Consider the following 27,397-nt stretch of genomic DNA (forward strand, 5'->3'; position numbering starts at 1 on the left):
CGCTCGTATCATATTTTACATCCAATTTGGAGGTAGTAAAACAGGGTACTAGAGCCTCCATGCTCGCCTGTATCACATCCTGTATCCAAGCTAGAGGCGGTACAACAGGGTACTAGAGCCCCCATATATCACAAAGCTAGAGGTGGTACAACAGGGTACTAGAGACTCCATGCCTGCCTGTATCACATCTTGTATCCAAGCTGGAGGCAGTACAACAGGGTACTAGAGCTCCATGCCTGCCCGTGTCACATCTTGTATCCAAGCTAGAGGTAGTACAAGAGGGTACCAGGGCCTCCATGCCTGCTCGTATCACATCTTGTATCCAAGCTGGAGGTGGTACAACAGGGTACTAGAGCTCCATGCCTGCCCATGTCACATCTTGTATCCAAGCTAGAGGTAGTACAAGAGGGTACCAGGGCCTCCATGCCTGCTCGTATCACATCTTGTATCCAAGCTGGAGGTGGTACAACAGGGTACTAGAGCCTCCCTTCAAGTGTTCACTTTTCTGCAATAAATGATCCTTTTGCTCCGATAATATAATCGCTTATGTGCGTATAATTATATATTATCTATATCTCTTACTCTCATAATAGAATATATATATTTTTTTACATTAGTAGGCAGCTATCCGAGCAATGTCCTGTGTCCGTGATACCTGGCCATCTCTGGCTGGCTTGCGCTTCATTTCCAAATAAATCGAGAAGAGAATCACGCTTCATGCACCGTTTTCATCCACATCTCAGACATATTACATGAGCTCCATAATCCCATTCGGTTTGTTACAAGAGACTCTCCCTCCTATTTACTGTATTTTGTCCTTGAGTCATTAAGCCCTCATACTAACTGCCCGCTCTGGAGGAGGAATGAATAATGTTATTAATAAAGCACCGATTGGGGTGGCCGCTTCCTCGCTTGTGTGTAAACTCAAGGAGCACATGATTATCACTCTACTAATCATGGATTCCCGCAGTTGACGGATGAGACCGGGCCGAGCTGCTCAGCTACAGAGATACATAAGTGGCGATATCGCAGTAGATGAAGTTACATCAGTGGACAGGGGACTAGTTTTACTGAGCAAGCCTCACTATTCTGTGTCCTACAACAGTCACATCCATGGGATCACAAACCTTGAATAGCAATGCATGAAGTAGATGGCGTGAGCTTACAATGAAAGACCGAGCGGGTAAGTACTTACAAGAGATGTAGAAAATACAGTCTGTTCTTTATTGCAATCAAAACTGAGAAAGATCTAAAGAATGTTCTATTTGTATCCCAGGAAAACATTCAATCCCAGTTTCATCAGCACTGCATCCAGCACCTACTTACTATCTACGTTAGAACCAACGACAGAGGAAGAAGTCTCCAGGCTCCTTTCCGCTGCCCGCCCCACCACCTGCGCTAGCGACCCTCTCCCCTCTCACCTCCTCCGGTCCCTTTCCCCAGCTCTCATTACTCACCTCACCACAATCTGCAAACTCTCTCTAACCTCTGGCACTTTCCCCTTCTCATTTAAACAATCCATCATATCCCCTCTGCTTAAAAAACCAACCCTGGACCCAACGGATGCTGCCAACTACCGACCCGTCTCAAATCTCCCCTTCATCTCCAAATTACTGGAACGCCTGGTCTACTCCCGCCTTACACGCTTTCTCTCTGACAACTCACTCCTCGACCCCCTCCAGTCTGGTTTCCGCTCTCTACACTCGACCAAAACTGCCCTTACAAAAGTAACACATAACCTGATGACTGCAAAGTCGAGAGGTGACTACTCCCTACTAATCCTCCTTGACCTGTCTGCTGCATTTGACACTATTGACCATAACCTCCTTCACACTATGCTCCGCTCTATTGGTCTAAAGGACACTGGTCTCTCCTGGTTCTCTTCCTACTTCTCTGACCGCTCTTTCAGTGTTTCCTTTGCTGGTTCTATCTCAGCTCCACTTCCTCTTGGGGTACCCCAGGGCTCGGTCTTTGGTCCCCTTCTCTTCTCTATCTATACTGCCCCAATTGGACAAACCATCCACAAATTTGGCCTCCAATACCATCTTTACGCTGATGACACCCAACTATACACCTCTTCTCGTGAGATCTCTGGACCATTCCTCCAAAATATCACCGACTGTCTGTCCGCTGTCTCTAACACTATGTCCTCCCTTTTTCTCAAACTAAATCTCTCTAAAACTGACCTCCTCCTCTTTCCACCTTCTAACCGACCTCCCCTCAACATCTCCATTCCAGTGTCTGGCACCATCATAACCCCCAGATGGCATGCCCGATGCTTTGGGGGTCACACTGAACTTCAACCTCTCCTTTACCACCCATATCCAATCTCTGGGCCAAACATGCCACATGCACCCCAATGACTCTTTACTAGACTCCCTGGAGGAAAAATCCAAGATAGAAACTCTGTTGGAGGAATACTTTAAAATCAACTCAGAGGGGAGCGTTGAAAAGCCTGTAGTCTGGGAGGCCCACAAGGCTTACGTGAGGGGGTTACTGATAGCGCTGGGCTCCAAAGTTAAAAAGCAGAGGCAGAAACAGATTGACAACCTGCTAGCCCTAATAGCTACAACGGAACAGGTCGCAAAACACTCGCAAAACAAAAAACAATCTAGATACACTAACCGCCCAAAGACACCAACTTCGATGTCTCCTCACTGACAAATACAATAAAAAAACACATGTACCGCAAACAGGCATATTACGCCCACGGAAATAGAGGCAGCAAACTTATGACAGCCCTACTAAAGAAATCTAGAACTAGGAATGCAATCCATTCCATAAAAACGCAAGCAGGGACCCTGGTCTCCTCCACACATGAAATCGCCCAAGAATTTCAGACCTTCTACGCGAAGCTTTACAACCTGGAGGAAAACGAGACCCCCTTAAAGGGTCAGAACTTGATAGAAAATATAGATGCGTTCCTCGGGTCTCTTAACCTCCCTGTACTAGAAGCAGCAGAAGCTTCATCACTAACAGACCCGATGACCGAAAAAGAAATAGAAGACGTTCTTAAATCTTTCCCCCTCGGCAAAAGTCCAGGGCCGGACGGCCTCTCTTTAACCTACTATAAGAAAGAGAGAGAAAAAAAAGATCTCAGCGCTCAAAGAAAGGGTACCAATAAATACAACTATGAAAAATGGATATAATGTTAAACTTACTTCACGGAGGCATCCGTGCACAGACGCCTCCGATCCCAGCAGGCGTAAAGCAAAGTTCTGCAGTCAAGGCAATCGGTTCCACGTGTTTATTACTTAAAGTGATGGTAGACGCGTTTCGGCCAGTTAAAGCATCTGGCCTTCATCAAGTACCTGATGGAGGTACCTGATGGGTACTTGATGAAGGCCAGATGCTTTAACTGGCCGAAACGCGTCTACCATCACTTTAAGTAATAAACACGTGGAACCGATTGCCTTGACTGCAGAACTTTGCTTTACGCCTGCTGGGATCGGAGGCGTCTGTGCACGGATGCCTCCGTGAAGTAAGTTTAACATTATATCCATTTTTCATAGTTGTATTTATTGGTACCCTTTCTTTGAGCGCTGAGATCTTTTTTCCTCTCTCTTTCTATACATATTTTCCCCACCATTTATATGTTTGGGGGTCATCTTAAGTCGCTCTGCAGTATCTCCTTTTCCTGCATGAATTGGGTACCCGTCTTCTCGACTTCAAGACCTACATCTTCAATTATTATTGCATTTTCCTCTAATGCAATATCACCTATGGTCATCTGAACAGTGAGCGCTTCCCTCTTATAACATTGTAACCTACTATAAGGCTTTTCCGAAACAATTAATCCCCAGACTGGCCGAAACGTTCAACGCCCTACTGAGCGGATCTGAACTTCCTAGGCAAGCACAGGAAGCGCATATCACCCTTATATTGAAGGACAGCAAAGATCCTGAGCAGTGTAGTAGCTACAATACGTAAGACGTTTTGATATGTAATATGTATGGTTGCGGAATACGGGCATACAGTGAGGGTTTGGTTGGAGTCGGCTTTGGGTTATTTTTTTTCTAATGTATTTTATTTTATTCATTTATGTAATTATTGTTTTTTTTTTACCATCTGTGTCCCCCATGATGTCCTAAGACCTCTGGGGGTCATGCACATTTCTTTTTTTTATTACACACTTTTCCACTGTACCTGAGGCATCCATGGGAACCCCCAGTTGCAGGGGAAAACATCCCCATGTAGTGACAATAGTCACTGGCAGAGCTGATCAGGGTCTGTTAGTACTCGCGTAGTGGAAGAAACTTTAACTTTTTAGTACATAGCGCTCATTGAGCTGATAACCTTCATAGCACATAGTCACAGCTGAAAACCCGAAGGTTATCAGCGCCAATAGCTGACAACCTGACCTGCTTCTGATTGATTGCAGAAGCAGGAGCTTTAATCCCTGCTGTATTTTTACTATCGTTTGAGATTAAAACCCAGGACCATGCGCCGTAAATTTACTGTGCTTGGTCCTTAACGGGTTAAACTGAAAGATACCGCGTTAGATCAAAGATGATTTTGGTTTGCAGAAAAAAAAAAAAGATCCCATCAGGGATTTATCGCTGATCGGTCTTTTCACTATAATTGTGCCATGGAAAACGAGGCTTTAGTAGGATCTATTCTCCACCTTTAAAATACGGCTTGGCACATCTCCTAATCTAAGGAGAAACCCGCCATTGTGTCGAACCCAGAATTGGTTTAAATAAGGTTAAGTAAAATTACATATATATTATACAGTCAAATCTCGTCAAACGTTTCTAATGGAAGCACATTTACAACAGTAGGACACTAGGATGGGGGAATTTTCTGTCACAAAGCAGAAAACGTTATTTCACTGCGAAACCCGGGAAAAAAATATACATAAACTGCATGAAAATTACCATGAAAATAGAACAAAGCTATTGCATATCGCCGAGGGCTGTGCGTCGATGTAAAGGAGATTAAATGCAAAATTGTGATGATCTGTTACTTTTAAACATTTCAGACATTAGGTACATTCGTGAATCCATAAAACAATATTTCACAAACTGCACCGCAACGTCTGTTCTCTCAAATCCACCGAAACATCAAATGCTAAAATATTCAACGTGACTCTTCTATCTCCACCTGGGATCTCAAATGTAAATCAGACATCACACGTGACGGCGAGCCCAGATTGGATACACGAGCCGAGACAGCGACGGTTCTTTAACGAAGTAAATGGAGCCCATTAAAGCCGGTTAATGAAGTTAAACCGTTCTCACACAATGTGTCTCTCTGTATGGTGACCAACGAAGCTAACAGGAAAATGAGGCAAATTTGCCGCATTATGAATCATGAACTGTAGCGAAGCTAATTCCGCGTGTGATAAACTGATCGGCCGTTCTCACTATGGCCAGACGTGTATAGCCATTTATGGCTGGGAATGTCACACGCCTTGCGTACACAGACAGCCAAGTACGCAGTAATGAAGTAACGAGCTTTAAACAGGACAATCTGCTGCCATCGCTGCTGCTTAAACTGTAACAGACGGATGCTACAATGTAACAACTGGAAACTACCTGGACAGGATATCTAGGTGTGGGCTAGGCGACAGTGTAAAAGGAGTCACCCCAGGATATAAGCTAGTGGATATGGGATACGTGTCTGATCACTGCGTATGAATGGCATGCAGTTAAGCATGGCCGCAGCTACTCCATTATCTCTACTTGACTGTTGAATTAGCCAAGCCCTGCAATCTGCTTCTCTGTGGCAGTCCTACAGACTCGACTCCTATTTTCATGATCCTTGGGGTGCTGGAAGTTGGACCCTAACTGATCAGTCATTCCCTGTCCAGTGGAGAGGTGCAAATCACATGGAAGTCACTGTTTTTTGACTTCATGGAAGTCAAAAAAACAGTGATTTAGATGGACTACCATGAACATCTGACCTTTATTTGTTTCATTAAAAAATTCCCATACATGTATAGGTCAGAGACTGTCCCTATCCTTGACCCTGTCTCAAGGGCCTGTCTACAAATTTGGAATAGCCGCTCTGATGAGGGCGATCCCGACAGGAGCCTCCTATTGCTGTCCTGTTATGCCTAAGTCATGGAACGGTGGGAAAGTCTATGTCATATTATGCCTAATCTAATCTAATGATATGTAGGCATATTTACTCATACTATATATGCATAGAAACGCATATATGATCCAAAGCTAACAAGACAACCACCATGCAAATAGGTGCAACAGATTGAACTGGTTGATACAGCATAAGGATATAACTAAGCATATGTGGTCTGTTCAAGCAATTCTGAACTTACCCCAACAATACACAACAGACCTATTCACAAAAAAAATCCCATGCATTTTGGGGTGATTGTGGGTCCGTTGTGCATTCCTGTAGAGAGGAGAACAGCATCTTAAACAAGGAAGTGTTTTTTTTTTTTTTTTGTGGGTTCCCAAATGCTAGGACTCCCTCAGACCATAAGCTATAAGGGGGCTTCACTGTTGCTACCATCCATTTGAATCTGAGCATGCAAACGAGAGTGACATTCTCCCACCCAAAATGCAATCAATTGAATTGTCATGATTGGTGGGGGTCCAGCCGTCAGACTCCTATATCATGTGATGGCATACTCTAGGGATACAGCACTGGCGTGATTAAGCATGTAGGTTAACAGGGAATCAGAGAAGAGAACTGAGCAGAACAAATTCACCCTTGACCACTATTTGTTATATTTCCTCTAAATAAGGCCATCATGGTGGCTCAGTAGTTAGCACTGTTGCCTTGCAGTCCTGAGTTCCAACTTACAAAGGACAAAATCTGCATTGAATATCTAAGTTCTCTCCATGTTTGTGTGGGTTTCCCCCCACACTTTAAAAACATACAGATAGGTGAATATAGCTTGTGAGCCCCAATACTGCCCCCCTACCTGTCCACAGGTTGCATTTATTATTGAAGGTCAGCTCCTTTGTAGTAAGCAGGACTGAGCTGCAGTACCACATACTGCCTGTGGACAGGTGTAAGTGCTGCTTTTGGAAGAAATTGGGCATGCTTTTCTAAACCTGTACAACCCCTTTAACAAAAACCATATAGCAAAAAAAAAAAAAAAAAACACATTATAATGGATCTCTCTAATTTTTTATGAGCTTCAGCTTTAAGTATAGGTGTCAATGGAAGGCAAATTAATACCTCATGTTCGTTTTTTGACCAGTGTAGATCAGCTGCAGAGTTAAAAAAGAAAATCTATAGTTTTTATTTAGACACAGACACCGAGATATGGATTTCTAATAAAACATCCCAGCATTTGCCCCAGGAACCCTTTATTACTTGTCGTCACCTCCTCAGCTCTTGTTTTCCATTACGCCGCAGCCTGCAGAGTCGGTGGGATTAGCAGCTGCAGCAATTGTATCTGAAAGGCTTCACCTGCCATTTGTTGAGTTATGGCTGTTAACTTTGTTTTTGCTCCCAAGAACGTTACCCACAGGCATCATCGACGGCCTCTCGCGACAAAATTCGAGCCGTTTGCGCAGTTAATGCCGTGTCTGGCGGATATTTATGGCTTGGTGGACACAGAAGTGAGTGTGAATTACTCTTACATTAGTTTATAGATTTACTAGAGGTGACAATAGTGGCACTCAATAGAGATGTGTACGAAGATGGAGAGGTCAGAATAATAAGCAAGGCAATCGCATAGCAAGCAATTCCCTAATATACTTCTATTATAAGAGGCGGTCCCTTTAGAATTAAGAATGTATTCTAATAAAAGACTTGAAGGGGAATTGAAATTCCTGCAAGCGTCTCAGTAGATGCAGGTTGTTTTCAATAGCTGCTGCTTCAAAGAATTAACACAGGCGGACGTAAAATGCTCGCTAGTGTTCTGCTGCCAGAAAAGTCTTGAAATTCCTGTAGTCAACAAGTTTAAAGGGAATCTGTCAGCTGAAACATGCTGTATAAACTGCAGGTGTCATATTATAGAGCGGGAGGAGCTGAGCAGATTGATATATAGTTTTATGGGGAAAGATTCAGTATAACTTGTGCTTTATTCATTTATATCTCTGCACATTCTGAGCTGAACAGTCCAATGGGCGGAGCTATCAGTGATGGACAAACTGAACAACCAATTTAAAAGGAAAAGTCCAGGCAACAAGAACCCCTTGTTGAGCTTGGCATGTCTCGCTGTGTGTCCAAGTGGCTTTTATACCACTTGAAAGTATAAAAAAAAATCCTTCACGAGGTCACAGCAGGCAGTAAAAATTGGGAGGGGGGGGGGGGGGGGGGAATAATCATGCACTACATGGGCTGTAAATGAACACAAAATCCGCAGTGTCAGGGACATTTCCTCCTTATGTATGCATCGTATAGAAAAGGTTATTTGCAAATGTCACAGTTACTTAGAAAAGCACAATTCATTATGCACTATGGCGATGTACGTCTTGGATATTTATTTTTCTTTGAAGCTCCCTTATCATTACATACCCACAAATGTCCTCTTATTAAAGCACGCTCCCAGATGCCGCTTGTGGAGGAGTGCGACATGTTCTGGGTGCAGACGTTGTGATAAGACGACTTTATGTTTCTTCATTTCCTTACATTGTAATTTAATTTTGCGTGCGGTCTGATTGGCGGGACACAATTTGTTAAATAATTGCATTGTGTAAACTTTATATTCAACATGATCTTCTTTCAAAGACAAAAATGGGAGTTTATAGGTATAATTTAAGTAGGTTTTCTGGGACTTCAAACTAGTAGCCTGTCCTAAAGATAGGTCATTAATATCTCGGATTTCTGGTGGTCGGAGACTCAGCCGCCTCATAACAACTTGTTTCAAGGGGCTGTGGCTTTTCACTGTATATCAGGTGCAGTGCTGTACGTTCTGTAGTGGTTGTGCTTGGTATTACAAAGTCAATCCTGCAATTCACCTGAATGGAATTGAACTGTAGGAAGCACAGTAACCGATGAAAAAAACATAGAAGAGGCAGCAGTGCGTGCCCAAGGGCCAGAGTCCCTTCAATCAACTGATCGCTGGGCAGGTCAGTAAGTAAAAGGCCGATGATTTGCCCGACATTCGTCCAGTGTAAATGGGCCTTAAGACCCTACCAATCTATTATTGATAGCTTATTCCAAGGACAGGTCAAAAGTATTTAAGTGTCAAATAACCTCTTTAAAAGAAATTCCCCCTAAATAAGAAAAACTGTAGATCCTTGTAGAGTCACAGACCCCAACAGTTTTTCTTAAAGTGGTTGTCCGGCTGTGAATGATTTAAAAAAAAAAAAAGCTCTAAATGTGTTAAAACAATAAAAAGTCGTACACCCCCCCCCCCCCCCCCATCCTTTTCATTTCCCCAGGAACTCCCCGGTCTTTGTTTATGAATGGCTATCACCTGACCGCTCAGGTCAGAGAATGCCGTGGTCACATGATGTTCTCCTGGCATCACAGTTCAGATGTTGGTAGCCATGATATCAGGAGAACAGCACATGACCGCTACAGCCTCCGATTGACTGTAGCGGTCGGGTGGTATCGGTTTGTAAACATAAAACGTGAAGACCGCAGGAGCTGAAGTGTTGGATCACCAGGGGGAAAGAATGCGTGAATATGGCTGTTTTTGTTGTTTTAAACACATTTTGAGTCATTCTTTTTTAAAAATTGTCAACAGCCGGACTACCACTTTAAGCTAAACTGTTAGGGTCTTGCATGCCAGTCTAGCACTGAAAGATTGAAGGGGTGTTCCAGGACTTTTTTTCCCCCACATTTTCTATTGATGACTGACAGGTCATCATTAGATGATTGGCAGGGACCCGCCACTCAGATCTCATCCAATCAGCTGATTCCCGAGACTGCTGTCAAAGCGGTCTGGGCAGAAAGCAGAAAGTGCTGACCATAGTGCAGCAGCCTAGGCTGGTACTTTAGGTGCAACTCCCGTTGAATTTAATGGTTTCCTGTCAGTCATCAGAAAAAATAAAAAATACAAAAAAAAAGTCCATAAAAACCAGTTTAAGGTAACACAGCTAGAAACATTGTGTGTAACCTGTAGGTTTAGGGTATATTTCTTCTGTCTCCATCATTTCTGTAAAAAACAAACAAACAAAAAAAAAACAACAACAACACATTTTCTCTCTTATGCTTGCAGAGTGGGTGGGTTCTTCCTGGAGTGACATCAGAGGTGAGCTGTGTGCTCTGAGCCAATCAGAGTCTCCTCATGAGGTTCGTCCTCTTCCCCACAATGCAGTCACATATAGGCAGAGGATCTTACACCTTCTCCTCTTTCCCCCCTCTCACAGCACACAGATAGGTTGCTCCTGATTTTTTGCTGGGGGAGATGGGTTCTGCACATTTACAGAGAACCTGCAGGGAGCTCCACACGGCTGGCAGGCGAGGACAATGCCATTTTTCCCTAATAAAAAAGTTCCCTGTATTAACATGTAATACTGATGTATGGAAATGAAAATAGATAGGTACACTTTAATTTAAAGACCTCATAAATTTGGAGTTATTTCTTAAAATTAAAAACAGTAAAACATAGCGAAATGCGATGCGTGAAACATGCTTTGCTCTGAAGCCCGCGCTGATGAAACCCTCCTATCACTGTGCCGCCCACGCAGTTATTAAACAGAGGAAGGAAAATACTTGTTAGCGAGATGTATTTTTCTGCAGATGAGCAGTATTTTTCTCTTTAATTCTGTTTACATGATTATACTTGTGTGGCAGCACAAAGTCTCCGCAACCGCTACTTGTATCACCCGGCACTGCCAATTAACAGTCAGGGTGGCAGAATGCATTATAGCAGATTAGAACATGCAAATTTCTACTAGATGTGATCGCTGTGATCAGTGATTTCCGCTTCAGTAATACGAATATATCACTTGCAAACGTTAATAGGTGACTAGCGCAATTTTATTTTAATGTTATTAAACACAATCTAACAAAGGAAGCTCAGTTTTAGCTTAAGGCTAAACAGGGAAGGGGAGAAGCCTGCTTTACGATAAAATATGCCAAATGGAGAATTGGATTTCGGGTCTAACCGTATGAGGCGGATTGAAGAGCCAAGTCCGCTGAGATTCAAAAACCAGTCAACAAGAATCCCTGTAGGCGGAGGGGCTTGTAAAGTGGCACCAATCCCTCTCAACGTTGGACATATCTAGAGCAGATTTAGTTTCCGCCTTAAAAGCGATGTAGGCCGTTGCACTTTTTTTTGCAAATAATATGGTTTTAGACTAATTAAGACTTTATGTAATTGGCTTTCATTCCAAATTTCTAATTGATTTCTCTGCTTGCATTTTTTTCCCAAGACACTGTAGACTGGAGGACTCAAATCTTAGCCAATTCTGTCAGAGTGTGGGCTGATACCCACAACCGTGTTTTCATGCGGGCGTTGCATGGACCTATGATGCGCGGTAAATGGAGCCAACGGACTTTTATTGGTCCATGCACGTCAGCGTGTGGACACTGCGTATCGATACGCAAGAGAAATAAATCGCAGCATGCTCTATGTCTCTGCGTTCTTACGTAGCGTGAGCCCTATACATTAGTATGGACAGCGTATGATACGCTGTCCATACGTAATACATTGCGTACGGGAAGCAATTTCATATACATTAAAAAAAAACAACCCACTGCACATATCCATGTGCGTGTGATTCGCAGGAATGTGCAACTCTATACGTGGTCTCTGCCCGCAGAGCATATTGCTGCAGAATGTGTAAAACATTGCGGGGAGACCGTACGACAGAGCAGAGAAATGTACTATTACAGAGGGCTGTATGACTGTTCCAGGGGTATAGTGGAGGAGATCAGGAGGAGAAAGTGCAGAGAAATGTACTATTACAGAGGGCTGTATGACTGTTCCAGGGTTATAGTGGAGGAGATCAGGAGGAGAAAGTGCAGAGAAAGCTACTATTGCAGAGGGCTGTATGACTGCTTTGGGGAAGGTGGAGTAGACCTGTAGGACAGAGCAGAGAAAGCTACTATTTGGCTACATGTACAAGGAAGACTGCAATATTGATCCGAGAAACTTGGACTGTGAGTGCGATGTGTTTTGCCAGAAAAATACGTAGCCAAACATACGATTTTCCCGTGCGTGCAAATGGCAAGTTGTTTCAAGAAAATGTAAAATTCGCATTGCACTCACATCTACATGCGAGCATGCTGCAATTTTTTTTTTAACTTGACCATGGGCTGATCGCTCAGTGTGAATAGCGGCCATTCGGTATTGAACGACCGCTGTGTTGGGTCGGTGGGAAGGGGCGGGGAGAGCGAGGAGAGAAATCGCCAGCGCTACTAGCTCCCGTGCATCTTTTACCACAACATGCAAACAAGGTTGCGTGAACATATTTGCCCAGAGGTTCATATGCACATTTGACAAAAGTCGCCTGAAACTTGCCAATTTTTGTGGCACCAGACTGTCACATTTGGTTGTGGTGTTGGCCCTTTACCTAACAAATTTCGGCACCTGATTTTTAATTTTTTTTGTTCCTCATGGAGATAACCCGCTACCAAAACTGAAAAAACATGTTTTCAAAGGAGGGGCCGTTAATATCAGATGGTCACAGCAGGGATCGTGCTAGCCAAAAGGCATGGCATCGGTGCGCTCAAAACCAGAATTAAAAAGCATAACAAAACTGATTTTAGGAAGACAGGCAACATAGAAAACACACACACACTGCTGGTACTTTTTGAACAACAGTCCTGCTAGTCTATTATTACCAAATAAGCACCCTGGCCTAGGATTTTTTAGTTTAGTTTTTCCTCAACGAAACAGCAGCCTCAGACACAGTAAGAACGTGCTGTGGGCATGCTCTATGCAGCGGTCATTGTGCAGAGGAGGGAAAGAGGTGAGCTGTGACCCTCACTTATTGTAAATGGAGGATTCTGAGTTATGTATATATACTGTAGTTACCACCTGTGATTGTAATCCTATCTATGATAATGAGATCATTGCTGAAACATTTTCTCTTGCAGAACTGGAGGTGTCAACCTATTAGTCTTGGGCCCAATGTCCACTGATGGATTTGATTTGTGGAATCAGTGGGGGGCACCCACATGGAAGATCCGCAATTCAAGCTGCCCATAGGGAAGCATGGGCGTCCGCACCCGAATTAAAGCATGTAAATTTTTTTTGCAGAGCTTTTGGTCCAGAAAGAAAAACGCAGCATGCTTTATTTCAGGGCAGTTCTCACATTGGCGGCTTCCATTGAAGTCAATGGAAGCCGTCTGATCGGCAGCCCCTTCCGCAAAGTCGCAAATTTCGTAGGAAAGCAAAAGTTTATTTAAAAAAACAAAAAAAACAAAACTGTACTGGCCATGTGCACTGGCGACAGTTCCGCACACATCAGCAGTACAGAAAAAAAGAAGACCCGGACAGGCACGTGCATGTGGAATCCGATCCGCACGTGGACATGAGGCCTTATTGGCCATAGCAAAACCTGCAGGTTATTAGGAATTTTATACGGAAGAGTTTACAAAGATTACAAAATATATATCTTAAATCTAAAAACTCATTTAAACAATAGGTCAGTTTCTGAGGGCACAAATGAAACAAAAGGGTATTTGCAATACGTTTAATTTGCATGAAAATGGAACACCCCCTTCAGATAGGATTGCTCTGCAACTATTTTATTCCATGCACAGACCTTCCCTTAAATGAAGCCACCAAGCACTGTGTGATATCTAGTGCAGTGCCGGAATGGGAAGTGCAGGACTTGTAATCTGGGTGTCCCTTGGGTCATGTACTGTATCAGTTATTCCCAAAGTCTTCCTCTGAACTTACAAGTGTTCCTACTCTACAAGGGTATAGAGATAAGCTGTCAGATTGCCTGCGTACAGTTACTTCCTACAGGTTCCTGGGCCATGTCATCATCCAGCCGGGGTGAACGAAATCGCCAAATCAAGACCTCCATGGATCTCCAAAACTGCATTATCGTCTCCTGTCACTTTGAAGCCCCATTCACATCATGTAATGCTCCTCTATATGACGAACACACCGGACAAACCTCCAGACATTCGGTAAACCTCTGATGGAAGGCGGCGAGCTATCTAACGGTATAACCATAGAGTGGGATATGTTTTACCAATGCCTGTGTGACACTGGCCTAAGGGCCCTTTTATACCCACTGATGGGGGCTTTTGAGAAGCGTCGACCACGATAATCACAGGCAGATTCAGACTATCGAGGGCAAACAATCATACGTACACTCGTTCATCTCCCATTCGCTTCCGTTGCTGGTGGCAGCACACCCCTCATTTACATGGGAAGAGGTGCCGTAAAAATTAAGGATTTTAATGGCTGCACAAAAGATCAGCTGACAAGCCTTTGCTCAATCGTAAGCTGCTCGCTGTCCTGTTTACCCAAGACAACAATCAAATAAATGGTACATTCTAATAAACATTTGTTCACAATCATTTGTGATGTCTGTGTATTTCGGATAGGCCAACAACAAGTAGATCAGCAGCGGTCCACCACCGAGGTCCATTCTGATCAGCTGTTTGCTGGACTAGTGCACTTCTGTACTGAACTGATTACTGCAGGAAGCAGACAGCTCTGTCCCTACTGCAGTGGCCAGGCTTGGTATTGCAGGCCAAGTATCAATGGAAACTTTGTATCAGAATAAGGGCAGGTTCACACGAGTGTATGCGTATAACGCTGCACTTTATCGATGTGTAAGCTGGCGTTTCGCTGCGTATGGCAGTGACTTTGGACTGTACATAACAGTGTCTCGCGCACGCTGTCATGTACAGTCTTCCTGGGTTTTTTTTTTAGCAACTGTGCATATAAATGCTGCACAACACAAAGTGCGTATGTACAGCATTTATTACGTGCCCATAGAGAGCAAGAGAGCTCTATCACGCGTAATACGCAGTAAAACGGAATATGCTGCGGTTTCCTTTATGTGCGCATTATATGCAGTGTATATACGTGAATGGATCAATGAAAATCAATGCACTTTCAGTGGATCCATTCACCAAGTATTATGCGCGCGTGATAAGCGATTATGCTACGCTCATGTGAGCCTGCCCAGAGCCATTAACAGTAGATAGGATGGAGATTTGCTGCATGGGATTCCCAACAAACAGCTGTTGCACTTGTTCAGTTGATGGGTGCAGGAAGTAGACAGCTCCATTCCCATTTCAATGGCCAGGCTTAGTATTACAGGTCAAGATCCAATTCACTTCCAACGTGGCCACTGCAGCAAGAATGGATATGTCTACTCTGTGTGCGAGTGCACCAGCCCAGCAATCTGGTGATCGGGGGGGGGGGGGGGGGGGGCAGACCTCCACTCCATTAATGGCTTATCCTTAGGATAGACAACCAATAGGAGTTTACAGCTGGACAACCCCTTTAAGAGTTGTTCTCCAACGGGATGTGAGCAGGACCTAAAGATACTAGAATTCTTTGAACAAACACTTCCCCTTTAAGATGGACTTTTCTGTAGAGAGAGTAGACCTGAAAATCGTTATTTCTCTGCTGACATAGTATTAATAGAATGCTTCAGTAAACTCCAATCCCCCTAACAAGAGGACATGGCTGTAGCAAACACCTTAAGCGTGAGGCTGCCCTTCCGCAGATTAAGACATGCATTTTTAATTCCAGCTGATGGGCAACATTCCTGCTTGGATATTCGACATCCTGGATGGAAATTGACTTGTGGCAGGAATGTGTGCGCCCAGAATGGCAATGAGCTAAAGTAATTAAAAAAGGCTTCATCATGCTTTGTGATTCAGTAAATTGCAGTACAATAATAATAAAAATACTACGGTCCTGCAGACGGAGAGCGGTGACCGGTGATTGATGAGTCCGCGAACGCACATAAGAGTTGGCGTGCGGTTAGGCGCCTGGTACAGGGTTTAATAGTTCAAGATCGTCAACAACTAGTAAACCCATAAGCAGCATAAAGAGTCTAACAGAAGAGCATCAGAAGAGCAATAAGGAAAATAAAAGACATAAACAAGCCACAGATATATTATAAGACGACCAGTGAGAAGTACTGGCCCCGGGCCACGCGCAGCGGTCGCAGTCAGCTGACGCACTTACATCATGAACTTTATGTAACCTGCAAACCCACACAATAAATGATCTGTTAACTTCCTCATAAAGCCAGTGAGGGATTTAAAGGGGAAGTGGAAAAACCAAAAAAAATTCTTCAACAATCGAAGGCTGAAAACAGACAAGATAATTAGATTTTAGGCCCAACAAAATTGCAAGTGCGAGGACTTTATGGACAATCCGTAAGTTTAGGTCGGTTTCACACCCGCAGCTGAGTGGAAAGTGGACATGACCCATAATACGCAATGGGGTCCATCCGGCGCTGTTCGGATCTGTCCAGAGACGGAACAGTCCAGCCGCTGAGATTCCCCTTTCCTGCTCCTCCAACGGAGATTCATCAATACACTATACCGTCCATGAGCCGGGGGTGATTATCACACTGATCGTGCGTGTCTATGGGTTTAGAGGATTGCCGTTTAATGCAGCTATGTGTTCCGTTTCAATCCAATATTAACGAAGGTCCCCTGGTGCAAGCACGAGTCATAACGGACTCCTTGAGTAAGGTCATGTCCTATGACAATTTCTAGGCGGACTGTTTTTGTGGAGTGGTTTGCCATTGCCTTCCGCAGTCATCTTTTTAAACCCCTCCACCCACCCCCACTGTCCCATTTAGACGGGACAAGAGTCGTTTAAATCAGTGTTTCTCAACTCCAATCCTTAGGGACCCCCAACAGGTCATGTTTTCAGAATATCCTATGGTAAGAACCCCTGTGGCAATGTCTGAGGGACTGACAATTACATCACCTGTGCAAAACATGACCTGTTCGGGTTCCCTGGGGACTGGAGTTGAGAAACACTGGTCTAAATGACTGCACGAGCGTTAATGTCACCGCTAAGGAGCGTTTAGAGTCAGCAAGAATTCTGCGAACCAGTGATGATTTTTAAGCCGACTGAAAGTCAGCGCTAACGAAAAGTGAATAAACTTTTTTTTTTTGCTTTTACACAGGACGATTATTGCAAATTTTTGTTTGTTTGATCGAATTTTGAGTGATAATCGTCCAAAAGGTAAATGGCGAAACACGCAAATCTCTCACGAATATGAACACCATTCTTTTAAATGGGGTCATACACATCTTTTCCTGCAAGGCATCATACCACAATGCGGAGGGAAAAAAAATAATAAAATTGCAACATGTCCCTATCTTTGAGTCAATGAATGGCTGTGATTGGTTTATTGAGCATCGGCTCTAATTGGTTGACAAGCACCATGGCTCAGCCAATCACAGCCAGTGCTTCCTGGAGGCGGGGATTTCAACCTCCAATCCAGGAAGAGCTGGCAGAAGACAGAAGACCGGGGCTGAAGAGAAGATATGCACCAGAGCCTGTCAGCGCCAGAGAGGCGATGTATAATTTTTTATATATATATATAATATATATAATATATATATATATATATATATATATTTTTTTTTTTTTTTTTTTTTAAACACACGTAGGGCTTATTTTTCAGGGTAGGGCCTATATTTTAAGCCTGCCCCAAAATCCTTGCACGACTTTGTAGTGCCACCAGAAAAAACCCTGTTGTATCACCACAAGAAAATGCAGCGAAACGCACAGACCACAGATGCGATATCGCTGCCATTTTCTCACGCTGCTATCGAATCGCCCGTGTGGATGCGGCCTTGAGGGAAAGTAAAAAACTTAATAAGGTTACTAGTAGGCAGTTTCCAGATCCGCTGTTAAAGTGGTTGCACCAAAATTATTATGAATTTCGGGGGCCTGCGCTGGTTTAGGATCTGTGATGACATCACCATCATGTGATCCTGGACTCCTCCCACACAGGTGACATATCACATGACTGACATCATTAAGTTATCCCCTATCCACAGGATAGAGTATAACTTGCTGATTGGCGGTGGGGGTGTGGGGTGTTCACTGTCAAGATCTCTGCCGATCTCAAGATCTGGTATCCCGTGTTCCCCATCTCCCCTCCCCCATGAGGAGACCACTGAATGGTCTCAAGCACAACTGCACCCCATTCACTTTTAATGGAACTGCTGAGATATCTGAGCAGCACCTGCCACATTGAGATGAATGGACCGCTAACTGTGCTTATGCAGCCAGTTCTCCATCTCAAGTGACATCACTGCAGGGGAGGGGGGTGACCCCCACAGTGACAGGAGGAGAGCTGAGAGAGTGAGACCCCCACCGATCAGCAGGTTATCCCCTATCCTTGAAATTTTAGTACAAGTCTTTTAAAATTGACAGTGTGAATTAAGCTCTTATTCCTAATTCTGTAGAACACTGTGTAATTGCTCAGTCACCATGTCTATGCAAATTAGTATTAACACTTGTAAAATGATGCAATTATGAGATACAAAGGTTATGTGAACATGGAAGAAATGTGCATCATCCTCAACAAACTCATCAGTGAGGCTTGTATTGTGCAACCTGGGGCTCAGCAGTATTTTGTCAGCACTTCCAGTGAAAACCACGAATACTTTGTATATTATTTATAAAGAGTCACACGGGATCCTGCCTGCACCAGGCGTTTAGTAACTGGTAGGCTGGGTTCACACAGGGCGGATTTGCCGCTGAAATTTGATGCAGAATTTTGCTGCAGCAAATCCGCCTGCGGTCGATAATCCTGGGATTAGCCAGCCACGTGGACGAGATTTGTCATAAATCTCGTCCACACTGGACAGCCAATCTGTCGCGGCAAAGTCGGCGCTCATTCCCCAGCCGCAGCATGCCTATTTCTTCCTCCCTTTGCGGTCGCGCTCCTCTCTATGGGAGTGCCGGCCGCAACGGAAAAGCATATGGCCAGGCCGCTCTGAAACCCGCGGTTACGTGCCGCGGGGTTTGAAGCTGCGCTGTCCCGTCGGAAATCTCACAGTTTTTCGCTGGGGCAAAACTGCGAGATTTCCGCCGGGAATACGACCTGTGTGACACCAGCTGTACTGGTCATAAGGGGACACAATCACTGAATCTTTTGATATGGTTACTGTATGGGGTAAATCTGGCTCTTCAAAAGGAAATATATCCATTTATGAACGGAAGAAAATCCCATTATTTAAATCTGGCTTTAATTATCAACTTTTTATAGAATTTGGTGATGTGGTTAAGTGCTGCGAAATAAGTTGGCACTATACAAATAAAGATTCCAGGTTTTCTGCAATTCAGTTGTTAGCTTGGCTGTATAGGCTGGGAGAGAATGAGCAAAGTCAGCTCATCATCTATAAAGGATGGGCAAGTTAGGGTGGCTCAACACAATAGACGTAGATAGATAATCATCCAAAGCAGGCAGGCTTAGCCAATGTGTATGGGAGCCTCCTGAACTTCCACCGTCTAAAGAGGTTGGGGAGAAAAGGATCAAGTCAAGCATGTAAGTTTATGGGACGGATAATCATTGGTCAAGAGCTATGCAATATGCGTGGGAAGTCATATCGGAGACTTCCTGCTCTAATCCCGAATACAATGTCCAAACCCACTGCACTGACAGCAGGCCGGACAAAGGGCTAATCTCCAGCCATCCTGAGTGGTGGATCCCTGGCGATCCACTATTGATAACCTATCTTGTGGTTGAAAATGAAGCCAAGCAGGAAGTTCGACAGGTCCTCCTTATATATTTATCTGTGTGGCGTGAAGAACACATGAGCTGAGGAATTCTCCATATATTGCGCAGGATGGAATTTTTGGAATCCAGCATGATGCATCTCTTATGCTTTAGTTACTGAGCTGTGGAACACCACCTTACAACTAATATTTGCCAACATTCTGGACTTACTGGGTCTAAAAGGGATTTTGTCATTGGAATTTTCAATCTAAGCCACCACCATGGCGGTTAGTGGTACAATCATACACACTCTGGACGTAAGTGTGTAAAAACCCGTTAATGTGTGTTAATGCAAGAGCTTTTATTTCATGGTGAACTGTATGCAGACTAACCCGCCTCAAGTCACGGAGACAGGCCACTGGACCCCGAGTCATGCAGACTGCTGCCCTCTAATTACGTATGCCCCCTCCGTTGTCGGCTGCCTTTCTCTACAGCTGACATCAGTACAAGTTGTGGTGAAATCCCGCGCCTAAACTGTGCAGCCCTCTGTCCCAGCGGAGACACATATGTGCACTATAGTGCGTATGTCCGTACGCATTGGGACAGAGGGCCACACAGCGCAAGCGGGAATTTTATCGTGAATTGCGCCACCGTTTGCTTCAGAGCTTCATTGTGCATAGTCTTTCCATCTGTGACAGAAAGCAATACAGCGCAAGATTTTGACGCAGCTTGCGCCAACAAAGTCGGCAGAGGGAAATGGCCGATCAGTGGAGTGGGCGTGCATAATTATAGGACGAAACGACTCACAGCTCCAGTGGCCCACCTGAGACTCAAAGTGGGTCAATTTGCATACAAGTTTTTGTGTTAATGCACATTCCACTGGTTTTTATACATGTCTGGAGTATTTTACATTTGCCCCAAACTGCTATGGTGGCGGCTTAACAAAAAACAAACAAAAAATCTGACTGGATCACTTAAAGGGATTCTAAGCAAAGGTCAAGTCAGTCAAGACAGTAAATAATATACTTGGGGGCTCCATGAAGTACTGCAGTCGGATGAGCTCTGACAAGCTGTATGGGAGAATACAGGGTATATTCAGAGGGCTGCATTGGCCGGTCACAATGTGATGGCCGTACCATTCCCAGATTTACCGCCAGTGTCTGCTCCACTCCCACACGCTGTGCTTCCACAGGCGAGGGGATTACCATTTCAATGCGCCTTTCATTTCTAGCAATAATGAGCGTGATTTATTCAGATTTATGTACATATAAGATATATTTCGATAAAGTGCCATGATAAGTGCTCTGCGATGTCTCCTCCACACTCAGCTGCTTGAATGTGACTGAATGACCCAACAAGGCTATGGGGAAGAATTCACTGGAGATTAGACGGATAATCCAAGACTCCAGCCTAGCAAATTACTTTCATCTACTTGATATTGGAATATGTGCATTGGAGAGATGAGCAAAAGACCAACTCAAATACTTCTGTCTATTTCTGTCCACAGTTCTGCAATGCTTGGAGAAAAACGACAACCCATTACCAAATCGGTAAAAACGCCCCATTAGACAAAAGTTCATTGCTGACCAACATACATTTTAGATCCCAATTACTAATTCCTACTTTATCAGGATGCATTAACACGGCACTATCGCTAAAATTATGGCAAAATATTAGATCCGATCGCCAGGTTTCCAGGAGTCTCCACGACAGCACCAATTGAGATTGCCTCCTCCTGATAGGACAGGAACACACTGAGAGGTTAAAAGCTCCCCCCTTCCCCACTTTCCTCAGTGGATTCTAACGAATTGCCGGGGTAGGAGCTCAACTTAAATTTCTTCCCTTAACCGGGGTTTTTTTTGTTGATTATAAAATTATATTATATATTTATTTTTTATATTATATTCTATAGTTTCTTTCTATCCATTTAGGGGGGGAAGGCACGGGTGCTGTCGTGGAGACTCCTGGAAACCTGATCAGGTAGGTATAATCCATTTTTCCCCCCAGTCGTCTCCACGACAGCACCAATTGAGACGTACCAACTAAAGTTTATTAGGGTGGGATTGCTGCCGAGAGGACTTTGCGGCCGAAGGCCATGTCCTCGTCCTGCTGCACCTTTACCCTATAATGTTTAATGAATGTGTGGGGTTTTTTCCAGACTGCGGCCTTGCATATCTGCTCGACCGAGGCTGAGCTATATTCGGCCGATGAGGAGGCTACTGCCCTTGTAGAATGGGCTTTAAGAGCTAAGGGGATTTCCTTCCCGAGGGCTTTATAGGATTCTATAATGGCCAGGCGGATCCACCTGGCTATGGAGTTTTTTGCCGCTTTGTTCCCTTTATTTGGGCCACTGAACTGGATGAACAGGTTGTCGTCCCGTCTCCAGTGGCTTGTCGCATCTATGTAGCCTAGGACTGCTCTTTTAACGTCCAGGCAGCTTAGGATTTTTTCTTCCTCGTTTTTAGGTTTGCTAAAAAATGAGGGAATTATTACGTCCTGGGACCTATGAAAATGTGATACCACCTTTGGCATGAAGGCAGGGTCCGTTTTAAATACTAATTTGGAGTCCGAGATATTTAGAAATGGGTGGCGAATGGACAAAGCCTGAAGCTCGCTAACCCTCCTCGCAGACGTGATGGCTACTAGAAAAACGGTCTTGATCGTAAGCATTTTTATCGGTAGTGCTTCGATTGGCTCGAATGGTTCCGCTGACCTGGCCCTTAGAACCCAATTAAGGTTCCAGTCTGGAACAAGTTTTATGGGTCTAGGTCGTAATCTAGCTGCTGCTGTCAGGAACCTGTTGACCCATCTATTGTCCGCAAACTTTGTGTCGCATATGGCGCTAAGGGCTGCGACCTGGACCTTCAGGGTACTTGGATAGAGGCCCATCTGTAGGCCCTCCTGCAAGAATTCTAAGATCAAAGGGATGCTCGGAATAGAATCCCCGGAATCCCTTCCCTGTCTCCATGAGGAGAACCTTCTCCAAACCTTCTGGTAGATAAGGTGGGTCGTCTTTTTTCTGCTGGACATTAACGTTTCTACCACTCTGTGAGAATCCCTTCCCCCTTAGTGAGGATTCCTCAAGAGCCATGTTGTTAAGTGGAGTCTGCCTAAGCCCGGGTGGTTCAGTGGCCCCTGTGATAGCAGATCTGTCCAGGTCGGAAAGGTGACTGGGTCCTGGATGCTCAATGTTGTCAGAAGACCGAACCAACTTCTCTTGGGCCAGAAGGGGGTCACCAGGATTAGCGTGCATACCTGGATTCTGAAATGTTGTAAGACCCTGGGGATCAGCGGTATCGGAGGAAACGCGTACGCTAGCCCCTTTCCCCAGTCCTGGCCTAGGGCGTCTATTGCCGTAGGACGATCTCCTGGCCGGTGGGAGAAGAAATTGCCTACTTTGGCGTTCTCCCTGGTTGCAAATAGGTCCAATTGTGGGGTCCCCTACCGGTTGGTAAGGATTCGGAATGCCTCCAGGGAGAGAGACCATTCTCCTGGGTCTATCTGCCTCCTGCTGAGGAAGTCCGCTTTTTGGTTTAGTGTCCCTTTTAAGTGTATTGCCGTGATCGAAAGGATCCGGCCCTCTGCCCAGTGGAAGATTTTCTGCAAAATGTTTTGCAGGGCAGGCGACCTTGTCCCCTCCTGGTGCCGAATATGGGCGACCGCGGTGGTATTGTCCGACAGGATCTTTATATGCTGGTTCCGTAGCGAGTTTCCATTGGAGGATTGTTCTTTTATCCTTTGGGACCACGGGCCCTGAAAGAACTGGTTCCCCACATGCGCTCCCCATCCCCAGGTGCTTGCGTCCGTTGTGATGTGCGTGGCTGTGTTTTGTAGCCAATGAACCCCTTCCTGCAGGTTCGCCGGGGATGTCCACCAACGCAGGGATGTTTTCACTGTGTTTGGGATATACATTTTTGTCCCTAGCGAGGACGGCTTTTTGTCCCATGTGGATAGGACGGAGGCCTATAGAGCTCTGGTGTGAGCCTGGGCCCATGCTACTCTGGGAATGCATGACGTTAGGCTTCCCAGGAGAGACATGGCTTCCCGAATTGTGCATGATCGTTTCTGTAGGAAGGATCTGACCAGCCCTTGGATTTTTTGTATTTTTTCCTCGGGCAGGCAGGAGCATTGTAATTCTGAGTTGAGCGTTATGCCTAAAAACATCTTCCTGTCGGGGTCTTAGCTGTATTTCTCCCAGTTTATGATCCATCCTAGAGACTGGAGGAGTTCTAGCACTATCTCTAGGTGCTTTGTTAGTAGTTTCCTGGACTCTGCTATTATTAAAATATCGTCCAGGTAGGGTATTATTAGGATCGACTTTTTTCTCAGGTAGGCAGCTACCTCTGCCATAATTTTGGTAAAAATTCTGGGTGCTGAGGAGATCCCGAAAGGCAGGCATCTGAATTGGTGGTGCTCTATTCCTTTGCCCATATCCACTGCGAACCTTAGGTATCTTTGGGACCCCTCGTGGATCGGTACGTGGAAATAAGCGTCCTTCAGATCGATGGACGCCATGTAGGCCCCTTTGGGAATTAACTTTATCGTTGAAGAGATGGACTCCATTTTGAATTTTCTGTACTTGACACAGGTGTTCAAAGGCTTCAGATTCCCTATCATGCGGTGTTTCCCGCAGGGTTTTCTTACTAGGAAGAGCCTGGAATAATGGCCCTGAGTTTCCTCGTTGTGCGGTACGGGGCATATTGCGTTTAGATGTTGCAGGTCCCGAACGCTCTGCCTTAGTAAGTGTAACTGTTGCCCTGAGCCTCCTGTGATAATGAATTTCCTTCTGGGAAGGGATACCAGTTCTATCCGGTATCCCTGCTGTAGGATCTTTGGGATCCATGGGCCTTCGCAAATTGCGGCCCATTAGTCCACAAAGTTCCCCAGCCTTGCCCCTACGGAGCTGGCGTCAGGGTCTCTGCTTGGGCTCCCCCTGGTGGGGATTAAAGAGGATATTTCTCCCTCTGACCCCCTTGGGGTAACTCCAGCGGCCTGTCTTGCCCTTGCCTCGGTAGGCCGCGGGCTGTTGCCCTGGGGTTCGGAAGAAGGTCTTCCCTCTCTGCGGCTTTTCTTCCGGGAATCCCTTCTTTTTGTCGGCTGCCTTCTCCAGGATTTTGTCTAGGTCTGGTCCAAACAAAAACTGACCGTAGAACGGGAGGGCGCATAGTTTATTTTTTGAGGCCAAGTTGTCTGACCATGATTACAGCCATAGTACTCTTCTGGCTGAGTTGGATCGGGCTGTAGCTTTTGCAGAGAGTTTAACCGTTTCGGCCGCGGCATCCGCTAGTAAATTTGTTGCCATGCAACAGGTAGGGAATTTAGGATCTGTTCCCTTGGCGTTTTATTGGTTAAGTGTAGCTCCAGCTGTTCGAGCCATACCCCCAGAGTGCGCGCCACGCAGGTGGCTGCGATCCCTGGCCTAAGTATGCTTGCTGCTGCCTCCCATGATTTTTTTAGAAGGCCTTCGGCTTTGCGATCCATGGGATCTTTTAATTATGCGGCGTCCTCAAAGGGCAGGCTCGTCCTCCTAGCTACTTTGGCCACTGGGACGTCTACCTTGGGTATCTCTTCCCAGCTTGCGCAAACTTCCTCCTCAAATGGGTACCTTCTTTTTACCCCTCTAGCGGAGAAGGAACCTCCGTCTGGTTTCTTCCACTCCTTTTGGATAATTTTAATGATGTTTTTGTGGACAGGGGAGGCATGCTTGTGCCTCTCCCCTAGTCCCCCGAATATCTCGTCTTGCAGGGTGCGTGGTTCTCTGGGCTCTTCCATTTTTAATGTAGCCCTGACTGACTTAATTCTGTTAAGTCGTCCTGATGGAAAAGGTATCTTTTGTAGTCCTCATCGTCTGAGGACTCCTCGGCCGCTTGTTCCTCTTGCTCCGATAGGACTCTCGGAGTCGGAAGGCTCGTCGGGAACATATGCCTTTTTCTGGCGTTTCGCTGGTGGCGCCAGCTGTGACGTTAGGGCTGATCGAACCTCCTCCTTCACCAGCTTCCTAACGTCATCCAGGAATCCCCCCGATTCCCCTTTGACTAGCCTAGCTACGCATGCCTTGCATAGAGGCCTCTGGTACGTAGCTGGCAGTCTCGTCCCGCACTCCACGCATTTTTGGGGTTTTGTTCTGGGGGGGGGGGGGGATGTCTTTTTTATCCCCCTGACAAACAAAAAAGGGGAAAGTATTTTTTGCGGGTAAATATGCACTTTTTCCATATACAATACATTGGATTTTGCATTTTGTATTTTTGCCGCACTGGCTACTTACGGCCGCTGAGGCTGAGGTTTCAGCTATCTCTGGGTCTGGAGCACTCATTACTGTACCGGTGCTGCAGACACCCTGCGACCTGTAGTGCTGGTCCACCTTCTGGCTTCTCTCAGGTTCCTTATTTTGAATTTTCGCGCTCCTGCGCTAAGCCCCGCCCCCTCCGTGCGGCTCCTGATGCGAGCGCGATGACGTCACCACGCTGGGCACGTGACGTGATGCCCCGCCCCCCGCCGTCAAAGGGCTTCCTGGAGCGCCGCGCTGTGACTATACAAGGAGGAGGAGGAGGGGGACTGAGGCTCCCGCTTTGTACCCCCCATGGGCCACCGCGGGAGGAACCTGGCCCGGGGGTTACCACCCCATGTGGCGTCCCGGGAGTCGTCTGGCTGGGAATGGAGGACAGGCTGACCTACTGCCCTCCGATCCGCCTGTAAGTAATCCTGGCTGGGTTCTCCACCAGCCCCTCTCAGAGATCCTGCCTCCTGGCAGGACAGGAAGACACTGAGGAAAGTGGGGAAGGGAGGGAGCTTTTAACCTCTCAGTGTGTTCCTGTCCTATCAGGAGGAGGCAATCTCAATTGGTGCTGTCGTGGAGACGACTGGGGAAAAATGGGGGTTTTCCCAAGATAAAAGGGATTGTCTAGATGCAAACTATCTAGGGCTCATCTACAGAATAGCTCACCAATAGTAGATTAGCAAAGGTCTGGTGCTTGGAATCTGCGCTGATCAGCTTTTACCCAGGTCAGTGTACTTGAGCACTGAGCCGATTTCTGCAGATAGCTCTGTTCTCTCTACAGTGGCCAGACTTGGTATTACAGGCAAAGTTCCCATTGAAAAGAATAGACCAACAGGGCAGGCTACTGCAGTAGGAACGGAGCAGTCTGCTTCATGCAGAAATCAGCTCAGTCCATGAACACATTGGCCCGACACCAACTGATCAGAGGAAGTTCTGGGCGGCAGACACCTGTCGATCAATTATTGGTGGAATATTTTAAGATTAGGCTGTTAGTTTACAATTAGACAAACTTTTTAAAAGTTATCCTCTACTAAAGGGATACAGGACAACCATCTGATCTGTGGGGTTCGCAAGGAAGCAGCTGTTAAACATATATAGGCCATCCCGATGACCCAGCTTCAACTGGAGGTGTACAAACTGGGCTGCTGCAACGACAGTGAGCCCGGCAATCAGCTGATCGGCAAGGATCCCGAGTGGCAGATTCTCTCCAATCTACAATCAATTATCAATCCTGAGGATAGGTCATCCATAATAAAAATCCCAGACAACCCTTTAACCAGAAGAGACAACTCATAGTCTTTGAAAATCCATTTATACAGTTCTCTCTAGTATCCACTTGTGGGAAGCTAGTGGGACAACCAATATGGTCGAGGTCCTAGCTACCTCCTAGAGGTTGGCACGGATTTTTTTTAATACTTTTAAAAAGGGCAAATGTGCCATGTGTGCACATACCCTTACGCAAACACAAAGTAGATGGACTCTCTGCTTTACCCATCAGACCTTGCTGAGAGTTGCTCTGTCAACGCCAAAGTAGATACTACTAGATGCTACTTAGATCCTATTGAAAAATGCAAGTAAATGAAGCACAATTAAACTCGGCTGATGAGAACTTGTACATATATAT

At 45.4% G+C, this 27,397-nt stretch overlaps 1 protein-coding gene across 5 annotated transcripts in view; it reads right to left on the minus strand.

The window, feature by feature from the left end:
• Positions 1-27,397, minus strand: part of PKP4 (plakophilin 4) — a 271,047-nt gene that overhangs the window by 125,181 nt on the left and 118,469 nt on the right. The gene's annotated exons all lie outside the window — the stretch shown is intronic.

The sequence above is a fragment of the Eleutherodactylus coqui genome, chromosome 8 (genome assembly GCF_035609145.1).
Source record: "Eleutherodactylus coqui strain aEleCoq1 chromosome 8, aEleCoq1.hap1, whole genome shotgun sequence".
NCBI lineage: Eukaryota > Metazoa > Chordata > Amphibia > Anura > Eleutherodactylidae > Eleutherodactylus > Eleutherodactylus coqui.